Source organism: Ranitomeya variabilis, chromosome 3, assembly GCF_051348905.1.
Source record: "Ranitomeya variabilis isolate aRanVar5 chromosome 3, aRanVar5.hap1, whole genome shotgun sequence".
NCBI classification, from domain to species: Eukaryota; Metazoa; Chordata; class Amphibia; order Anura; family Dendrobatidae; genus Ranitomeya; species Ranitomeya variabilis.
The window spans coordinates 149,798,004-149,817,077 of record NC_135234.1 but is presented as its reverse complement, the minus strand read 5'-3'; positions in this window follow the sequence as shown (position 1 = coordinate 149,817,077).

Here is a 19,074-nt window from a genome sequence, read left to right as displayed (position 1 = left end):
CTCAAGGACCGGGTTAGTGCTCCATTTCTTCTCATCTGTGTGCTACATCAATAATTTTTTGTGCATGCACCACCCCGAAGAGATCCTGGAAGTTTAGGTATAGGGTAATATTTGTATTCAACAAAACACTTTCAGCTTTTTCATCTGGTGCCTAATCTCTTAATGTTACTAATATAGTACACTAGGAGAAAAGCCAGCACTTCTTCCTTCTTGAGACTATTATGTGTTTATTGCTATTTTATTCCAAATGTGCAAAAATGACTGAACACAGGTCATCAAACATTGACGCATTTCAGAAGTAAACTTCCTTATTCATAGCCAATAAATAAGGAAGTTTACTTTTGAAAAGGGTCAGTGTTTGATGAGCTGTGTGCAGTGGTTTTAGCATATATGGAGTAAAGTTACAATAAACACAGTTTTCTCAAGAAGGACAGAGTGCTGGATTTTCTCTTACTGGTTCAGTTGGATTAAGAACTCTTTTGTCTAGTTTGCTATTTATCTCCGATGCCTCCTACTGGTGGTGTCAGCTATAGTTCTGCCTTCGGCGTGTATACCTGACTCTGGTAGATCTTGATTTGTCCTGTTGTGATCCGTGACTTGCCCCGTGTCTGTTGAATTCCTCTGTCTGTCCTTTTCCAGTGTTTCCCTGTATGTTTGTCCCTGTATGTTTGTTTGATTCCCTGGTTTTGACTTGGCTTGCATTCGGACTTCTGTCTTTGTCTTATCCGCTTCCGACCATTGCTTAACCGCCTGGCTTGTTCCTGACCATGTGTTCTGCTGCGACCTCTGGTACTTCTGCTCCTGACTGTTTTTTGACTCAGCTTGTCTGACCACTCTCTCGCCACTTGGTGGCCCCTTTGCTGCTGCTCTGCGGTGCTATGCTGTGTGTGCAGCCTAACTTCCCTCACCAGCTCCCACTAGTGGTGATTGCACTATACTGCACTGCAGCAGCATGACAGTTGTCTTTATGACAAACATACCTTTTGTAACAAGGCAATATTGCCTTGCGCAGGCATGTACTCCGGAGGACAGAGAATGAACTTCAATCCAATATTGCGGCCAGCATGCAGCCAGCGGGTAAGGAAAGGGTGAATCAAACACCCGAAAACCCTGCCCATATGACCCAAAACTGGTCCCACCAAATTCAGGTGACAGGTTCCCTTTAATTTCATTGTCATCTCACGTTTGGCATAGATACGAGCACAAGACAAAGATGTGTCATTGAATTACTCCATGTCTCAAAAATTGCATCCAATGACATCCAAAGATGCTTGCTGAAGGATTACAGAGGCAATGCAGTGGAAGTTTGCACAGTGAGTTAAATGATGGTGGGTTTCAACAGTGGCAGCTCATCCAAGCGAATCAGGTGATTAAGACAAAGGAACTGTGTACAACACTAATTATTGCTAAGTTTGTGCAAGATAGGTGCCAAGGATGAAAGATGTTATTATCTTTTGGATATCCTCGCGGCTGGAGGAACTATCAATTCTGAATATTACATAAAGTTGCTGTCTAAGATTAAGACTCACGTTTCCAGAGTCCTGGAGAAGAAGAAGATAATGTTTTGCTTTTGCAACATGATAGTGCCAGGCTCAATTTCAGTGTCAAGAGTAGTGGACATATTGCAGAGTGCTCTCACTAGTGAAAGTGGATTCTTAGAGGTTAAGCGCATCAGTTGGACACTCGGACGCGTTCGCTCTTCGCCAGTCATTACACTGGCTGCCCATTCATTATAGGATCCAATTCAAAGTACTTGTTCTCACCCACAAAGCTCTCCACAGGGCGGCACCCCCTTACATTTCCTCCCTCATTTCTGTCTATTGGCCTAGCCGATCGCTGCTCTCTGCAAACAACTTTTGACTAACCTCTGCACTAATCCGTACCTCCTACTCCCGACTCCCAAGACTTCTCTCACATTGCGCCAATCCTCTGGAATGCTCTACCCCAAGAAATTAGGCACAGCCACAACTTGCAGTTTTAGGCGCTCCCTCAAAACATTTGTTCAGAGCAGCTTATCACGTTCCCTAATCAAAGTAATTTTATGTGTAAGTGTATGTAGCCCATTCGCTATCTCTATCTATCCCCCACCCCCTCGAGATGGCTGGACCATCATTGTAAATACACACCTGTACTTTGTATCTCCCCCACCGCATTGTAGATTGTTAGCTCTCAGGAGCAGGGCTGTTTTATTTTGCTCTAATTATTGTATTATTGTTAACATTGTTACTTATGACTGTTGTGTTTGAAACCGTTAAACTGTAAAGCGCTGCGGAATATGTTGGCGCTATATAAATAAAGATTATTATTATTGCTATTGTACATGGGTGCTATAAAAAGCAAGCTCTGATCCTGAACATGCTGTATACATGCAGTGGACACATACTTCATATGTGTATAGCAGGAGTCATTTATACAAACCTTGACACAGTGGGTCACTGAGGCGCTGTGGGCCCCAACATTTGCCCAGGTTTTCTAGTTGCTGACACCAGACCTGATAAGATGTCACGATGTGACAAGTCAGTTTGTAAAAATTCTTCCCTCCTTGATATTCCATAGTGCATAAAAGTCGACAAAACACTGCTGCTCAGTAAGCGCAACGTCAAACTTACTATGTACTTAAAATACAGTAAGTGCAACAATTGCATACCAGGAGCTTCAGAGCATGGGTTTCTATGACCAAACAGCTGCAGTCAAACCTTTCATTACCATGCACAATGACAAGTGTTGGATGGAGTGGTATAAAGCTGCCACTAGACTCTGAAGCAGTGGAAACATTTTCTTTGGAATAAAGAATCATGCTTCTTTATCTGGCTCTTTGATGTGCACGTCTGTGTTTGGTGAATTCCAGGACAATGTTACCTGCCTGACTGTATTTTGCCAACTATAAATTTTTATCAATGAAGGAAACCGCTATGGGATTGTTTTTCAGGGGATGGGTTCAATCCCTTACTTTTATTGAAGGGAAATCCTAATGTATTCCAAGACATTTTGGACAATTGTATGATTTCACCCTTTTGAGCATAGTTTACAGTATACAAAGATCCATAAATGCATGGTTGGTGAGTTTGGTGTGGAAGAATATGACTGACCCATACAAAGCTGACCCATAAACATACATTGGCCTCAACGCCAACAAACACTTTTATGAAGAAGAGGAACAGAGATTGACGGCCATCATATCCCACATCATCATCTGACGTCACAATTGCTCTTTTCGATATCTTGTAGAAACTATTTCATTCATGAAATAGTTGAAGCTGTTTTAGCTGCAAATGGGGACCAAATCCATTTTAATGTCAATGAAATTAAAATGGGATGTCATAAAAGTTCCTTTAAGTGTAATGTGTTGGTGTTGAATACTTTTGTTCACATAGTTCATTTATTTTATGGCTATTTTTAAGCTGGCAGACTACAAACAGTAAATGGATTTCTATGCACACCATGAAATAACCGTCACATATTGTATTTAGTGTGTGTTATAGGAATAAGGAAGACATTCAAAGTTCCTGGAAGGACCTCAATCTCTCTTACCTGAAATTTACACTTATCTTCTGTAGCCTCAGCTATTTCAGCAAACCTTGATGGTCATTATGATGGTGCCTCCTTCAGCAAAGCTGCCTATGCCCTTCTAAAATAGTGACTGTCATGAGCCAACTAAAAAACTATATAGGAATTAACTATCTGCAATTTTTCCTGGAAGGTCGTTATGAAAAGGCTATATAAATTAAATATGACATTACAGTAAAGAAATCTATTGGTTAGATTTCCTGCATCATCAAACTGCTACGAGAGCAACCTGCTCATTACAGAAATATCCTTCAGAGTTGTGATTATCCAGATGTCTGCTGCAGGTGAACTTTTATCAGTTCAATGGGATTTCATGCTCCTTTCCACCACTCAAAGACACATCATCTTGTTCCTTTCCAGCCACTTGGATTTCTGCCTTTATAACTTTTAATGTCTGGACTATTGAACAATTGTAGAGTAAAATCTACTCTGGGACTATCTGTGACAGATGCTGGTCATCTGGGTTTCTAGCCCATCAGGCACAAACTAGCAAACACAACAGTTATTTATGCACCTTAACAACTCTGTTTGGCAATTGACTTTAATGGTAAAAAGACACGATCATTTGCTTAAAGGAAATCTTCCGAAAGTAAACATTTTTATACTTGAAAACTCCTTCATGCTATAACATGAAAAGTATAATAGTATAAAACCAATTTGACCTTTAATAATTAGGGTATATGATTCATCATAGCCATGTTCTGGCAAGTCTTAACCCATTTCTTAGTGATAGAAGACATTTGTAAATTAATCAATAATTTCTGCCTTGGAATCCACAAGAAAAACACAAAATGCTTTCATTTTAAAGCTCTGTGCTCATACTTTATGGCTATGGGCACACGATGCGGATTTTGCTGGGGATCCACTGCATTTCCGCAGCTGCGGGTCCGCAGCAGTTTCCCATGAGTTTACATTACAATGTAAACCTATGGGAAACAGAAAACGCTGTGTCCATGCTGTGGAAAAAAACACGCGAAAACGCAATGGTTTACATTCCGCAGCATGTCACTTCTTTCTGCGAATTCCGCAGCAGTTTTACACCTGCTCCAATAGAAAACCGCAGGTGTAAAACCGCAGTGAAATCCGCACAAAAAAAGCGGTAAATCCACGATAAATCTTCAGCAAAAACACAGCATTTTTGCCCTGCAGATTTATCAAATCAGCTGCAGAAAAATCCGCAGAGGACCATTATACATGTGCACATACCCTAACTGTGTACAGTTAGAAAGCTGTCACCCAGCAGTGGGAGGGAAGGGCAGCAGTAACTCTTTAAATGGAACCTGTCACCTGAAAAATGCTATTAACCTGTAGATTTTGGGTTAATCTGCACATTAATAGCATTGTGAACCTGCCCAGTGCTGGCACCTATACACACGCTACTGGAAGGAAATGAACATTATTCCCCTGGCAGAGTTCAGGTTCCAGTCATAGGGGCGGCACTTGCGCAGATTCAGTGAGAGCCCTATGTATAGAGAGAGGGGGCTGTAACCGCATCCCCAGCACTGGCTGACAACGACTCGGCATTAGGGTCAGACAGATAGATATGTACCCTGAGAGTTCTGGCTGTGAACTTTGAGTGCTTGGCTGATGCAATTTCCTTATTCCTTTGAGATGTGTGAGTAAAAATTGGACACCATATGGAAGGTTCGTGTGTTGTCCATTTTATTTTCTGGGACTCATTGACTTACATTGACGAGTCTTGTCCGATATGCGCATCCATACACAGCATGCTGCAATTTTTTTCCGCAGCCCAATTACAGCTGATAAAAAAAATTGCAGATCAGCATTAACTCATTGATTAACATTGGTGTGAGTGCGATATGTTTTTTATCGCATTGTACTTGGTGTATTTATACGCAGATGTTTTTGAACCCTAGTACTGAAGGTTCCAGAGCACACACATTTCTCGTGCTGCAAGTAATACTACTTTATGCTATATGGCCATTGTGTGCCATTTCCCAATACTGTTGTATTAGCTGCAGAACACTCCCTGCATAAACTACATTGTACCATCCTCTGTCACATCTGGTCCAGATGGAGACAATAGGGATGAGAAGGAATCCAATCTGAAAAAAATGTCACCTCCAAGATGCCTTAATAAAAATATTTTTTTTTATAATGCAGACTGCTTTTAATTAGTACTGTCATTTTTGTATGGTCCACAGTCTGAAGTTGGTTGGCAACAACAATTCCCATTATCTCCTTGCCATTGTTAGTGACATAATGGGATTTATAGGTTCATTTGATACATTTATGCATGGCAGGAGCTGACTTGACATTGTAGTTAAGTGCTGTACTATGCTTGGTGCTGTATTCTTGTAAAGATAAAGCTTTTTCCTCTGCATTCATGTACTGATAGTGATTTGGAGGATGTATTGATATAAGCATATAGTGGTTCTGGGGCTATATTCATGTATTAATGATTGTTCTGGTGGGGTATTCAAGCACAGATAATGGATTTTGTGCTGCATTCATGTATTACTTGAGGTCATGACACTCAACTCATGTACTTATGATGTATTCAATTTATGTTGATGGTTCTGAAGTTATATTTATGTACTGATGACAGTTCTGTGCTGTATTCATTTACTGATGTGCTTCTTTTGTAACACATTTCTATACTGATTTTTATTCTGGCAATGTATTCTTGTACTGATTTTGGTTCTGGTGTTGTATGCATGTACTGATGTTAGTTCTGGAACCTGTTTCCTTTCATTGGAGACAGTGATTTGTTCTACATGTTGCTATATTGTAGTATTGCAGTATAAAGTATAAGCAATCAAACAATCACAGGAACAAGTCCCCTAAGGGAACTAAATAATAATGAATGAATACTGTAAAAGCAAAACCCCCAAAACAATAATGCAATTGTGTTTGTTCACTGTAGGTTTAAACTGCAGTGCTGGGAGGGGTGCCTTTTAATTTTTCACACCTCAGTCAGCAGGAAAGACAGCATTGGCCCTGTTGAAAGTAATCTGTGAAAGATTGCTTCTGCAGGAAATGTAATAGCGTGTATCTAGCACCACTTATCTCTGTGTTTGACTTGGTTCAAAAAGTGCACCAGACAGAACAATGAGCAAATAATAACCTAAGGGCTAGTGCACACTGTCAATTTATAGCAAAAAAAAACCTTGCATAATCTAATTTTTCATACAGGTGTTTAATTTTCAGTATCTGATGCTAGACTTTAGCAATTTACAGACATGGCTATTTCCAAACTTTCTATTAAAACTTAATTGTGGCTTTCATGATGAAAACTCACAAGTAGATATATAAGGCCTTATTCACGCGGCGACTTAAAAAGATGATTCATGAGACACTGGCCCTAGTTTACCAATTTATTAGAAAAAATGTTCCCATATAGGTCCGACATAGTCAACCACATCCCATGGTGTTCCCCGAATCCGGCCTCGGTGACTATGAATAACAGTTTCATTACTGGTATCCACAATCACCATACAGTATCTTGCTGAGTGCAGCAGCTGTGAAGAGTGGTGATGTCAGTAAGGATACTGCTATTCACAATCACCCGGGCCGGAATCAAGGAATGTTGTGGGAATCGCTGGACTACATCGGACCAGCTTGGGAACATTTTGTCCTCAACGTCATTTTTTTCATTTATTTATTTATTTATCAGTTTAATGCATGTACAGTAAACTACACATGCAAGGCACTAATTATATATTTCAACAATATCTATCCAGTTATCTACCCTATATATGTCTATCTATCTATCATGCATTTACACCATATGTACTATATCTTTTCACATCTGTAATACCTAAACATCTGTCATTTCTATTCTGAATTCTATTTCAGTACTTATGTCATCCTTGTGCACGTGTGAGGTACATATTGTCATCTGTATTGCACGGAAAAAATGTAGATGTCTTCATGTAGGTCACTTGGACATGTGTGCCTCACACGGACACATCTTATACGAAGGTATAAAGATCACCTGAGATTTTAATGTGTGTGCATGTGTACGTGTCTCGGATATGTGTAAAAATGGTCGCCTTTGCCCAATCCACACATCCTTGCGATTCCTCTACTGCAAAAAACAGTACTGCTGAGATTCTTGGTCTGTGTCAGTGTGCTATTTGTATGTATGTATGTGACATCTGGGTGACATCTGTGCATCCGTTTGCTGTCCAAATTTATGTGTCCGTGTGTCACATCTGTGTGCCATGCATGTGCCTTTGTGACAAGTATCGGCGCCTGGGAATAGTAGTACAGTTAGTTGTTCCCTGGTGCCGGGTGCTGAAGGCAGCTCTCATCATTGTCACCTGGTCGCCATGAGATCATTGCGACCAGGTGACAATCATGGGAGTTGTATTCTGCACCCAGTGTGTAAATTGTGTATAAAATAAATATTTAAAAAAAATGGCATGGTCTCCTGGGTAATGTTATGAACCTGATGTTAATATTTGGCAAAAGGGGTCAATAGCCATAAATGTTCCAAAGCTATTAATATCAGCTCAAAGCTGTTTGTTTAGCCTTTATCGTAGGGGAGAGCCCCAAAAAATTGATGTGGGATCCCCCCTAAAATCAAGAACCATCAATGGCTAAAGAGACAGCTGTGGGCCAATATTAATAGCCTGGAAAGGGGCCATGGATATTGGCCCTCTCCCAGATTAAAAACATCAGCTCTCAGCCACACCAAAAATGGTACATCCATAAGATGCGCTAATTCTGGCACTTAGCCTTGTAATTCCCGGTTGCCATGTAGCAGTTGCATGCAGGATAATAGAGTTGGGGTTGATGTCAGCCTTGTAAAGTCAGTTGAGATCAAGCCCAGGATTTAGTAAAGGAAAGACTTCTATAAGATACCCCCATGTCGGTGATGCCACCATTCAGCCTGATTTCCAGGAGACACTAAGTAGAGCATCAGAGTACAGCTTCAGTGACCTATGGTGACGTCATTGAGGTTACCGCTGGACACTGAACTTGCGGATCCCAGGGGCAGCTCATTGTGTGCTGCCAGATGAACAGCGGTGACCTCAATAATATCACCGCTGCATGCTGTGTGCTGCATGCATTTTTTACATGTTGTGCAAAAAAATGAAATGCCTGTTTTTCACATGGACACATGGTCCCTGTGGAAAAGCCTGACATGTGTGCACCACTATTGACTACAATGGTTGTGCGTTTGTCTATATTTACGGGCCTTAAAAAAGGGACCACACATGGACTTAAAAAAATGTGTGATGGGGCCTAAGAGTGTTGTAGTTAATTTTTCATTTTAGATTTGTGCTTTAAAATGTTCTTATATTAAAATCATATTAAGAGATTAAAAAACTGTCACTAGCATAAAAACATATATGTAACTACAACAGTATGCAACAGTATACTGTAGGTATATTTTCTAAGTAACACAGGAAAATTAGTTATATTCATCCCGTTAACACTTGTGAAATGTTCATTAATGCTGGAGATGTCTGAGCATAAGACACTAAACCGTAGTTCATTCAAGCAAATAAAACAGTTGTTTGAAGACTGCCATGGGTTTTTTACTTGGTTAAATGTTCTTAGACCTGTCTTTTAAAAATGTTAACAGTCTAATTTTATATATTGTGCAAAAATGTGAATTTGTATAGCACATTGCAAAGATGAATGCATCGGATGTGTAATCTAGAAACATTTGTTTTGTTGGGATCTAGCATCTCCTGCAGGATGATTTTAATACTGCAAGTAAAGTTTTTACAAATGTGTATCAAATGCTATAGCAAGATGTACTGTACATGTATGAAATTACTTACATTGTATTAATTACACACTGGTTATACTTTGGAGAACATTGTTTCTGTCCCCTCCATACTACTCATACTGTACACAGTTCTTTATTGAGTGAATATTTATGATGAAAACTTGTGAAATTGTCTACAGCCAGCAAGCCAAGGGTAGATCAAGCAAACTGCTAGCAGTCTCTTATCAAAGGGATTCTGTCAGTAGAATTAACCCTCCTTCATAAGCCACCTACATAGAGATGTAGGTCATGGAAACCTAAAGGAAATTATACCTTGATATCTGGGATCTAATGTCTTTTTCCAGAGAAATCATTTTTTTATATGAAAGTGAGCTGTTCAGAAGTATGGATCAACAACAGAAACTCCAGCATGAAGACGTTATTTTAAATTAAATAATTGCTACCAGTGTGAGACATGTAATGACTGACACTTTGCTTTCAAATTCACACACAGTTCTGCAGTGAGATCAGAACGCATTACATAAGAAGTGAACCTTGTGTAATTTCACACATTTGCAGCCTCACTTGACATCTCACACTGCTGACTAGGGTTGAGCGAAACTGATCGGACAAATTCAAAAATCGCCGACTTTTGGCAAAGTCGGGTTTCATGAAACCCTACCCGATCCTAGTGTGGGATCGTCCATGAGGTCCGCGATCGCCGCGCCAAAGTCGCTTTTCATATGACGCTTTCACCGCCATTTTTCAGACAATGAAGGAGGACGCAGTGTGGGCAGCGTGATGACATAGGTCTCGGTCCCCACCATCTTAGAGAAGGGCATGACAGTGATTGGCTTGCTTTCTGCAGCGTCAGAGGGGGTATAAAGGGGCGTGCACGCCGACCGCCATCTTACTTCTGCCGATCTTAGGTAGAAACATAGAAAAAAGAAATATGTAACGGAACGGGATATCCAGTGAAAAACATATATAAATCCCCTTAAAAATTTAATTTTATTAATTAGATATTTTAAAAATACCACTACCCAGTGAAAACAGACAAAATATATAAATATATATAGGAAATTGCAATATAGGTGCACCTGCCTAGATGGATAGCCCTACAATGACCTACTGCCCCTGCCTGACAGTGGAGGTTGGCACCCTGATAGTAATTTTGGCGCCCCCACTCCGCGACGGCTATCCCCTGCTGGCCCTAATAATGCCCTGCTAACTCAAAGGGGAGAAAACAATGAGCAATAAAAAGAAATGAAAGAAGGACAAGTAGGCAGGCACTCAGGTGCACACTATATAACGTTAACCAACTCCATATTTCATAGTCCCAATGGGGACAATGTACCAAAAAGGAAAGTTACAGAGTAACTCATAGATTTCTTCAGTATAATTGTCCTAATGCATCCTTACAGCATAGATTCTATTATAAATCAATAATGGGACCATTATTGATTTATAATAGAATCTATGCTGTAAGGATGCATTAGGACAATTATACTGAAGAAATCTATGAGTTACTCTGTAACTTTCCTTTTTGGTACATTGTCCCCATTGGGACTATGAAATAGGGAGTTGGTTAACGTTATATAGTGTGCACCTGAGTGCCTGCCTACTTGTCCTTCTTTCATTTCTTTTTATTGCTCATTGTTTTCTCCCCTTTGAGTTGGCAGGGCATTATTAGGGCCAGCAGGGGATAGCCGTCGTGGAGTGGGGGCGCCAAAATTACTATCAGGGTGCCAACCTCCACTGTCAGGCAGGGGCAGTAGGTCATTGTAGGGCTATCCATCTAGGCAGGTGCACCTATATTGCAATTTCCTATATATATTTATATATTTTGTCTGTTTTCACTGGGTAGTGGTATTTCTGCCGATCTTAGCATAGGGAGAGGTTGCTGCAGCTTCATCAGAAGAAGGGATATAGTTAGGGAGGGAAGATTAACCCCCAAACTGCTTGTGCTGTAGCAATTTCCACTGTCCAACACCACCTTTTTTTTGCAGGAACAGTGGAGGCTATATTTTTGTGCATCAGCTCTGTAGCTTATTAGGCTGCCTTATAAGGCTCCCTGATAGCTGCATTGCTGTTTGCACGCTGCTCTGCAAACCAACTGCTTTTTTAAAAGCAAAAATCCTGTTGCTCCTTTCTGCACAGTTATCTTGTTTATTTGTCCACAGTGCACTTTTGTGTGCAGCAGTCCTTTTTATTGCTGCCATACTTGTCCTGAGATCAATGTAGGGAGATTGAAATTGTACTACAGTCCTTGTATTTTTTCATATATCTTCCAGCCACTTTCTGCCACTTACATTGTGTTGTTTTATACACTGGGCCTGAGTTTTGGTTCAGTCTCCCCCCAAAAAAAGGAGATTCAAATTCTCACAAAGTGGAAATACTACAGTCTTTTTAGTTTGTTGTATATCAGCCAGCCACTTTCTGCCACTTACATTGTGTTGTTTCATACACTGGGCCTGAGTTTTGGTTCAGTCTCCCCCCAAAAAAAGGAGATTCAAATTCTCACAAAGTGGATATACTACAGTCCTGTTAGTTTGTCGTATATCAGCCAGCCACTTTCTGCCACTTACATTGTGTTGTTTTATACACTGGGCCTGAGTTTTGGTTCAGTCTCCCCCCCCAAAAAAAGGGAGATTCAAATTCTCACAAAGTGGATATACTACAGTCCTGTTGGTTTGTTGTATATCAGCCAGCCACTTTCTGCCACTTACATTGTGTTGTTTTATACACTGGGCCTGAGTTTTGGTTCAGTCTCCCAAAAAAAAGGGAGATTTAAATTCTCACAAAGTGGATATACTACAGTCCTGTTATTTTGTCGTATATCAGCCAGCCACTTTCTGCCACTTACATTGTGTTGTTTTATACACTGGACCTGAGTTTTGGTTCAGTCTCCCCCCAAAAAAGTGAGATTCAAATTCTCACAAAGTGGATATACTACAGTCCTGTTAGTTTGTCATATATCAGCCAGCAACGTTCTGCCACTTACATTGTGTTGTTTTATGCACAGGGCCTGAGTTTTGGTTCAGTCTCCCCAAAAAAAGGGAGATTTAAATTCTCAACAAGTTTATATACACCTTCTACCTTGTTTTACAGTACCATATAACAGTTGTTATTTTGGTTAGATTTTCCAAAAAAATGAGGAAGTCTGGTGGAAGAGCCCATGGGCAGTCGTTGCCAGCTGGTACTGATGGTGGTGGTGGTGAATCTGGTGGTAGTGGCAAAAGCACAATAGCACATAAGGCTAGAGGTGTTGAGCCAGCGTCATCGTCTGGCTACACAAGGCCTCAAAGGCTCCCTTATCTGGGAGTAAGAAAACAGCTTTTAAAGCCAGAGCAGCAGGAAAACGTTTTGGCTTTCCTTGCTGACTCAGCCTCTAGCTCTTTCGCCTCCTCTTCAGAAAGTTCCAAATATAAAAGCAGCAAGTCATCAGTGGATGCTCCCGGTCAGGAACAAGACGTTTCCTTGTGTCCTTCACCCAAACCAAAAGTGAAGGATGCGTCAGGCAACACTACAGGTTACTCCATGGAGCTCTTTACACATACCGTGCCTGGGTTAGAAAGGGAAATTGTTAACTGCCCATTACAAGATGAATCGGACATGGAGTGCACTGATGCACAGCCACAGCTAGATTATTATGCTGTTCCATTGACTCAGATCACTGCATTGCCCTCACAGTGTACTGAGCCTGAATCTGACCCTGATGAGACTATGGTGCCCCATCCCGAACCCTATAGCACCTTACAAGGTGACACAGAGGAAGGTGCACAGGACATTGAAGAGGAGGTGATAGATGACCCAGTTGTTGACCCAGATTGGCAGCCATTGGGGGAAGAGGGTGCCGCTGCCAGTAGCTCAGAAGCGGAGGAGGATGATCCGCAGCAGCCATCTACATCGCAACAGCTGTCATCTGGCAGGCCCGTATCAGGCCAAAAAAGGTTGTCAAAAACAAAAACAGTTTTAAGACAGCGTGGCCATTCGGTGAAAGTAGCACAGCGTGCAATGCCTGAAAAGGTATTCCATAGTAGGAAGAGCGCAGTATGGCAATTTTTTCACCAAGATCCGAATGAATCAGTCAAAAGTTATCTGTAAGAAATGCTCAAAGACCTTTAGCAGAGGGAATACAACGTGCATGCTTAGACATTTAACCAGCATGCACTTGCAAGCCTGGACTAACTACCAAACGTCCCGTACTGTTGGTGCACTTGCTCAGAATGAAGGTAGTCAGTAACACTACATTGCTTCCCTCACTTTAAGACCACCGGTTAGGACACCACCAGCAGCAAATGAGGAGGTATCGTCGCAAGGCCAAAGCAGTCAGGGAATCACAAGGTTTTTGGTAGGAAACACTGTATGTATGCCAACATCAAGAATACCATCACCAACCCTCTCTCAATCTGCCATGTCCGCCACCACCACCACCGCTAGTTCCACCATATGCACATCTCCTGTCCAGCTCACCCTACAAGAGACTCTCATTAGGAAATGAAAGTACTCATCCTCTCATCCGCGTACACAGGGTTTGAACGCCCACATTGCTATACTAATCTCGATAGAGATGATGCCCTACCGGATGGTTGAAAGCAACGCTTTCAAAGACCTGATGGCCTACACAGTACCACGCTATGACCTACCCAGTTGGCACTGCTTTGCGAGAAAAGCCATCCCAGCCCTTCACCAGCATGTCAAAGACCGCATTGTCCATGCACTGAGGCAATCAGTCAGTGGAAAGGTGCACCTCACAACAGATGCATGGACCAGTAGGCATGGCCAGGGACGTTATGTGTCCATCACGGCACACTGGGTTAATGTGGTGGATGCAGGGTCCACAGGGGACAGCCATAGTGGGACAGTTCTGCCTAGCCCACGGTCTAGGAAACAGTTGGCTGTAGGTGTTTGCCACCCCTCCTCCTCCTCCAGAAGCGAAAGCTCATCCACAGAGCGCAGTCGCACGACCACTCCATCCGCAGCTGCCAGTGTTGCACACGAGGTGTCCCATTATCGAGCAGCTAGTGGTAAGTGTCAGCAGGCTGTGTTACAAATGAAGTGTTTGGGCGACAACAGACACACCGTGGAAGTACTGGCCAAGTATTTGCAGCAAGAAACTCAGTCATGGCTGGGCAGTGTACATCTTGAGGCAGGCAAGACACCTCTTGTGTCTCCCCTTTTCCTCATAGATTGTAAGCTTGCGAGCAGCAGGGCCCTCATTCCTCCTGGTATCTGTTTTGAACTGTGATTTCTGTTATGCTGTAATGTCTGTTGTCTGTATAAGTCCCCTCTATAAGTTGTAAAGCGCTGCGGAATATGTTGGCGCTATATAAATAAAATTATTATTATTATTATTATAGGCAAGGTAGTCAGTGATAATGGAAGGAATTTTATGGCTGCCATAGCCCTTTCAGAACTGAAACACATACCTTGCCTGGCTCACACCAAGAACCTGGTGGTGCAGTGCTTCCTGAAAAATTATCCGAGGTTACCAGCCCTGCTCCTGAAGGTGCGAAGACTTTGCTCGCACATCCGCCGGTCGCCCGTACACTCCAGCCGTATGCTGAACCATCAGCGATCGCTGAATCTTCCCCAGCAATGCCTAATAATCAACGTTGCAACAAGGTGGAACTCCACACTGCACATAGTTCAGAGGCTGTGCGAACAGAAGCGTGCTGCAATTTATTTGTGGGAGGATACACATACACGGGCAGGCACTTGGATGGCAGACATGGAGTTGTCTGGTGTGCAGTGGTCGAAGCTACAAGACCTCTGTCAAGTCCTTCAGTGTTTTGAGGAATGCACACGGCTGGTAAGTGCAGACGACACCATCATAAGCATGAGCATCCCACTAATACGTCTGCTGATGCAAAGTTTGACACACATTAAGGAGCAGGCATCTGCAGCCGAGGAGGAGGGAAGCCTTGATGACAGTCAGCCTTTGTCTGCTCAGGGAACTGTCCTGGTCGAGGTGGTGGACGAAGAGGAGGAGGAGGAAGATAATGGGGATGAATATTTATGGAAGGAGGATGCTTCTCAGGGGGCAATAGAAACTGGTGGCGTTGCAAGGTCAGGTACTGGGTTTTTGCAGGACACAAGTGATGTTGATTTGCAAGAAAGTGCTCCTCAACCCAGCACAAGCAGTGAATTGACACCTGGAACATTGGCCCACATGGCTGAGTATGCCTTGCGTATCCTAAAAAGGGACCCCCGCATTATCAAAATGATGACCGATGACGATTACTGGTTGGCCTGCCTCCTGGATCCATGATATAAAGGAAAATTACAAAATATCATGCCACATGAGAACCTTGACCAAATATTGGCTACCAAACAAGCAACTCTTGTAGACCGTTTGGTTCAGGCACTCCCAGCACACACCCGCGGTGATGGTTCTCACACGAGCCGTAGGGGGCAACATGGCAGAGGTGTTAGAGGTGCACAAATCCGAAGTGGCTTTGGACAGAGGGGTTTAATGACCAGGTTGTGCAGTGATTTTGCAATGACCGCTGACACGACAGGTACCACTGCATCGATTCAAAGTGACAGGAGACAGCATTTCTCCAGTATGGTTACGAACTACTTTTCCTCCCTTATCGATGTTCTCCCTCACAGATCATTCCCCTTTAATTACTGGGCATCTAAAATAGACACCTGGCCTAAATTGGCAGAATATGCATTACAGGAGCTTCCTTGCCCTGCTGCTAGTGTGCTATCAAAAAGAGTCTTCAGTGCTGCTGGTTCAAAACTGACCGAAAAAAAGACACGTCTGGTTACCTGAAATGTTGATGATCTAACCTTCATTAAAATGAACCTATCATGGATTTCAAATTATTTGGCCCCACCTTCCCCTGCTGACATGTAGCTTGCCTGAAAAATGTCTTGCTTTTGGCCTCCTCTTACAGACTGCTCCAATTCCTCCATTTGCAGCTGCTGAATGTCCACCATAGGCCATTTTTTTACCTCCCTAAATGGGCTGACTCCCCCCACAGGGCCGTGGTCACCACCTAGCGCAAGCACACGTGCGAGTGCCGTTTGCCTGGACAGGTGGGTGTGCCCACTCTTGGGCGATGGCACTGGCACAGGGTCCCTCATAGTACAATGAAGTGTCTCTGATGGTGGTGGTGCACAACCAACGTCAGACACACCGTCGTAATATGAGGGGTCCTGTGCCAGTACTGCCACCCACGAGAGTGTTCCCCCCAGCTCGAACAGTGTTCTACCACTTGCAATACTTACCTCTCCCTGCTCCACCACTGTGTAGTCTGGGCTCTTAAATCCTTCAATGGCACTGCCAATACAAATTTGTTGAAATGATAGAGGATAGTTAAAATATACAGGGGCCCTGGCCTCCATTTAGACCAGTTAATACTTTGCGCCTACTACCACTGTCTGCTACTCAGCAGAGGTGCCCTCCCCTGTACCTAGCTATGCCACCTGTTTATTTATGAACAATTTTTTGGCAGACATTTAGCCCACTTTATTATTTGGGCCTACTAACTGTGTCTGTCACTCATTACAGTTGTACTCCACTGAACAAAGCAATGCCACCTGTTTAGTCCTGTTACCAATTTTGAACTGCATTTAGCCAACTTTATTATTTGGGCCTACTAACTGTGTCTGCCACTCGTTACAGTTGTCCTCCACTGAACAAAGCAATGCCACCTGTTTAGTCCTGTTACCACATTTGAACTGCATTTAGCCCACTTTATAATTTGGGCCTACTAACTGTGTCTGCTGCTCATTACAGTTGTCCTCCACTGAACAAAGCAATGACACCTGTTTAGTCCTGTTACCAATTTTGAACTGCATTTAGCCAACTTTATTATTTGGGCCTACTAACTGTGTCTGCTGCTCATTACAGTTGTCCTCCACTGAACAAAGCAATGCCACCTGTTTAGTCCTGTTACCAATTTTGAACTGCATTTATCTTACTTTTTTATTTGGGCCTACTAACTGTGTCTGCCCCTCATTACAGTTGTCCTTCACTGAACAAAGCAATGCCGCCTGTTTAGTCCTGTTACCACATTTGAACTGCATTTAGCCCACTTTTTTATTTGGGCCTACTAACTGTGTCTGCCGCTCATTACAGTTGTCCTCCACTGAACAAAGAAATGCTGCCTGTTTAGTCCTGTTACCACATTTGAACTGCATTTAGGCCACTATTATTTGGGCCTATATCTGTGTTTCCTCCTCATCCTGCCCATTGCCCAGCCACTGCTAGATGAGTCTGCTGGTACATTGACCCAGACCACTACATTCCCCTTTCACTCTACACAGCCAGAATCTGACCCTGCTGAAAGTCAGGTTCCCCTTCCCGCATACTATACCACCTTACACGGGAACAAAGAGGAAGGTGCAGATGAAAGTGCAGGTTCCTTCATCAGGTGGGGGGGCATACTCGTTGGCGACTTCACTGGCACAGGGCCCCTCATAGTACGCAAAAGTGTCTCTGCCGGTGGGAGGTGCCCCACCGTCAAACACACCGCCGTACTTTGAGGGGCCCTGTGCCAGTGCCAATGCAAACAAGTGGGCCCCCTGTTGTGAATTTGGATTCTGGGCTCCCCCGGTGGCTACTGGTGGAATTGAACTTGTGACATCATCTTCCCTGTTCACCTGTTCTGATTAGATCTGGGTGTCGCTATATAACCTGGCTTCTCTGTTAGATGCTTGCCGGTCAACAATGTTATCAGAAGCCTCTCTGTGCTTGTTCCTGCTCCCAGACATCTACTAGATAAGTTGGACATTCGTCCATGTTTTGTTTTTGTATTTTGGTTCCAGTTCACAGCTGCAGTTTCGTTACTGTGTCTGGAAAGCTCTTGTTGATCAGGAATTGCCACTCTGGTATTATGAGTTAATGCCAGAGCACTAAAGTAATTTCTGGATGTGTTTTGTTAGGGTTTTCTACTGACCATGAAAGTATGCTTTCTGTCTTCTGCTATCTAGAAAGCGGACCTCAAATTTGCTAAAACTATTTTCCTGCTGCGTTTGTTGTTTCATCTCATATCACCGCCAATATATGTGGGGGGCTTCTGTCTCCTTTTGGGCATTTCTCTAGAGGTGAGTCAGGTCTTATATTTCCCTCTGCTAGCATTATTTAGTTCTCCGGCCGGCGCTGGGCATATAGGGATAAAAAGTAGGACATGCTACCTGGCTACTTCTAGATGATGCGGTAGGTTTAGTTCATGGTCAGTACAGTTACATCTTCCAAGAGCTTGTTCCTATAGAGGCTTATGCTAGTTCTCTGGCCATGGAGATCATGACAGTTTGACCGGCCCACTAAAGGGTTAAAATCCTTGGCTGAGAAAGGAGAGAAATAAGAAGTCTGCTGAGAGTTTTTTTTTTTTTGTTTTTTTTTTCCTCTGTGCTCTTAATTGGATCACTTGCCAGTCTGTCTATGCTGCAGTCTTTCTTTTTTTTCTCTCTCCTTATAATCTTTGAATGGCTTTGTGTTCACCTGTTAATAATGGATCTTCAGAGTGTAACTGCAGGTTTGAATAATCTCACCACGAAAGTACAAAATTTGCAAGATTTTATTATTCATGCTCCGGTATCTGAGCCGAGAATTCCTTTGCCGGAATTCTTCTCAGGGAATAGATCTAGCTTTCAGAATTTTAGAAATAATTGTAAGCTATTTTTGTCCCTGAAATCTCGTTCTGCTGGAGACTCTGCACAGCAGGTTGGGATTGTGATTTCCTTGCTCCGCGGCGACCCTCAAGACTGGGCTTTTGCATTGGCACCAGGGGATCCTGCGTTGCGCAATGTGGATGCGTTTTTTTTGGCCTTGGGCTTGCTGTATGAGGAACCTCATTTGGAAC